A 3,890-nucleotide genomic window follows, 5' to 3' on the forward strand; every position below is an offset into this window, starting at 1 on the left:
GCCCACCCTAAAGGAAATCAGTCCTGAATATTCATTGGAAGGACTGATGCTGAAGCTGAAAATCCAATACTTTGGCCACCTGATGCGAAGATCTGACTCATTGGAAAAGACCCTGATGCTGGGAAAGATTGAAGGCAGGAGGAGAAGGGGACAACAGAGGATGAGATGGTTGGATGGCATCACCAATGCAATGGACATGAGTTTGAGTAAACTCTGGGAGTTGGTAATATACAGGGAGGCCCGACGTGCTGCAGTCCATGGAGTTGCAAAGAGCTGGACACAACTGAGTGACTGAACTGAACTGAAAGCTTGTTTATTTACTACTATACTGAGCAGTTTATGTTTCCTTCTCAATACAACTGTTTTTTTCTAAGAATGCATTTTTGTTTTTCAAATTTTTCTTTGGCGTTTGTGTATCTGTTGTTGGTGTTTGTCCAAATGTTCCATCAAAGCTATCAAATGCCTAGTAATAATTTTTCAAAATACCCAAATAATTTAGAAAACTTGAAATTCTTCCACATAGCCCTCTAACCACCTGCTCTATAATGAAGGATTACATCTTTCTGGGCATGAAACACAGCTGTTACTTGGAATTTCAATTTTTCACTCTCCTGTACTATGTAGAATTTTTCCTGGATAGCATGCGTTTTTGTGCATGTATGGGTTTATCTTTGATTTTTCTTTGGTACATTCTCTAGAACCTTCCTATGGCAGGTTATATAAGAGCTAAATTATTGAGTCCTTTTTGAGATTGTGTTTATACTCTTCTCACAATTCATTGGCATTTAGTCTGACTATAGTATTATAGGATGAAAATTATCTTTTCTTAGAATTTGAAGGGATCATTTCAAGGATTTCTAGGGGATGGGTTAGCATTGAGAGATGAATGACATTTTGATTTCCTATCATTTGGAATGAGCCAGTTTTCCACTCATACAACCTTATATTTTATTTTTTTATTTATTTATTTTTTAAATTTTATTTTATTAGTTGGAGGACAATTACTTAACAACATTTCAGTGGGTTTTGTCATACATTGACACGAATCAGCCATAGAGTTACACGTATTCCCCATCCCGATCCCCCCTCCCACCTCCCTCTCCACCCGACTCCTCAGGGTCCTCCCAGTGCACCAGGCCCGAGCACTCCTCTCATGCATCTCACCTGGGCTAGTGATCTGTTTCACCACAGATAATATACATGCTGTTCTTTTGAAACATCCCACCCTCACCTTCTCCCACAGAGTTCAAAAAATGGGCCAAAGAACTAAGTAGACATTTCTCCAAAGAAGACATACAGATGGCTAACAAACACATGAAAAGATGCTCAACATCACTCATTATTAGAGAAATGCAAATCAAAACCACAGTGAGGTACCATTACATGCCAGTCAGGATGGCTGCTATCCAAAAGTCTACAAGCAATAAATGCTGGAGAGGGTGTGGAGAAAAGGGAACCCTCTTACACTGTTGGTGGGAATGCAAACTAGTACAGCCGCTATGGAAAACAGTGTGGAGATTTCTTAAAAAACTGGAAATAGAACTGCCATATGACCCAGCAATCCCACTCCTGGGCATACACACTGAGCAATCCAGATCTGAAAGAGACACGTGCACCCCAATGTTCATCACAGCACTGTTTATAATAGCCAGGACATGGAAGCAACCTAGATGCCCATCAGCAGATGAATGGATAAGGAAGCTGTGGTACATATACACCATGGAATATTACTCAGCCGTTAAAAAGAATGTATTTGAATCAGTTCTAATGAGATGGACGAAACTGGAGCCCATTATACAGAGTTAAGTAAGCCAGAAAGATAAAGAACATTACAGCATACTAACACATATATATGGAATTTAGATAGATGGTAACGATAACCCTATATGCAAAACAGAAAAAGAGACACAGAAGTACAGAACAGACTTTTGAACTCATACAACCTTTTAAATCTTTAAGAAATGCCTCTTTAGTTCCAATGTGCTGAAGTTACACTGATATGCCTTGAGAGTACATATCATATACAATGATATGCCTTAGTGTGTTTTCTTTATTTTACTGGACATTCAATGGACACTTGATCTGAGGACTGGTGTCTCATATCTGAGGAGTTTCTTCTATGATTTACTTGACACTCTTCCCTTATTTTGATTATACTCTTTTCACTACAGCTCATATTATTTGCAAGTACATAAACCTTTTTTTTGTACTGACCAGAATGTTAAATGGTCAATCTGCTAAGTCTTTGAGGAGATAAGCTATAGAATTAATAACTTTGATTATGGAAAAGAATTTATATTAGAAAGCCTGGGAAAATAATCAAAGCATAAAATTATTAAGCTATGGATGAAATGTAAGATAATTATGCCAATGCTAAATAATTAATTTTAGAATCTAGAGATTACACAACATGAATGAAAATAAATATATTATGTATATATGTTATCATATTTAAGGTTTAAGGATAAATGAAATGGAAAAATAAGAAACATAGATTTGGTCTCTGTCCCCAGTTCCTGAAACACTGCTTATAAAATCCTTGTAATTCTGTGAGTAATAGTCATGATAGTAGCGCCTTAAAGAGTACTCTTAAATCTCCTGAAATTTCCTGGGTGAATGGATAACCTTTTGCTCTAATTAGAAAACTCTTGCTGGGCTTCTGGATGCAGAAAGACCAAGAAAGAACAAACATGATTAGAAGTTTGGAACTTTCAGCACCACCTTCATTACTCCAAGGGAAAGGAGTTGGAAACTGGAGACTGACCATTCCTATGTGATAAAGCTTTTATTTAAAAAAAAAAAAAGTCCCTAAATTATGAGGTTCAGAGAGCTTCCAATTTGGTGAACAGTACCTATGCCGGAGGGTGGTACACCGCAAATGGACACAGAAGTTCTTAAGATCAGACTTTGCCCTGTATTCTTCACAAGACTGTTCATCTGTATCCTTTCTTCATTGTATCCTTTACGATAAACTGGTAGATGTAAATAAGTCTTCTCTGAGTTCTTTGAGCCATTATAGCAAATTATGAAAACTAGGAGGAGGTTGTGAGAACCCTTGATTTATAGGCAGTTGATCAGAGGTACAAGTTAAAACCTTGGATTTATGACTGGCGTCTGAAGTTGGGAAGAGTCATATGAGAGAGGGCCCTTAACCGGTGAAGCCTGTGCTAACTCTGGGTAGTTAGTGTCATAACTGAATTGTAGGACACCTACTTGGTATTGAGTGACTTGGAGAATTGGTTGATGTCAGGGGAAAACATATATTTGATATCAGAAGTGTTTGTAAGTAGAAGAAAAAAAGGTTCCCATCAGTAGCATGTGTGCGTGCTAAGTCACTTCAGTCATGTCCAACTTGCAAACCTATTGACTGCCAGGCTCCTCTGTCCATGGGATTCTTCAGGCAAGAATATTGGAGTGGGTTGCCATTTCCTCCTCCAGGGGATCTTCCCAACCCAGGGATTGAGCCCACGTTTCCTGGGTCTCCTGCACTATCATGCGGGTTCTTTACCACTAGCACCACCTAGGAAGCCCCATCAGTAGCATGTCAGTTCAGTTCAGTTCAGTCGCTCAGTCGTGTCCGACTCTTTGCGACCCCATGAACTGCAGCACGCCAGGCCTCCCTGTCCATCACCAACTCCCAGAGCCTACTCAAACTCATGTCCGTTGAGTCAGTGATGCCATCCAACCATCTCATCCTCTGTCATCCCCTTCTCCTCCAGCCTTCAATATTTCCCAGCATCAGGGTCTTTTCCAATGTGCCAGTTCTCCGCATCAGGTGACCAAAGTATTGGAGTTTAAGCTTCAGCATCAGTCCCTCCAATGGACACCTAGGACTGATCTCCTTTAGGATGGACTGGTTGGATCTCCTTGCAGTCCAAGGGACTCTCAAG

This window comes from Muntiacus reevesi, chromosome 1, assembly GCF_963930625.1.
Source record: "Muntiacus reevesi chromosome 1, mMunRee1.1, whole genome shotgun sequence".
Classification (NCBI taxonomy): domain Eukaryota; kingdom Metazoa; phylum Chordata; class Mammalia; order Artiodactyla; family Cervidae; genus Muntiacus; species Muntiacus reevesi.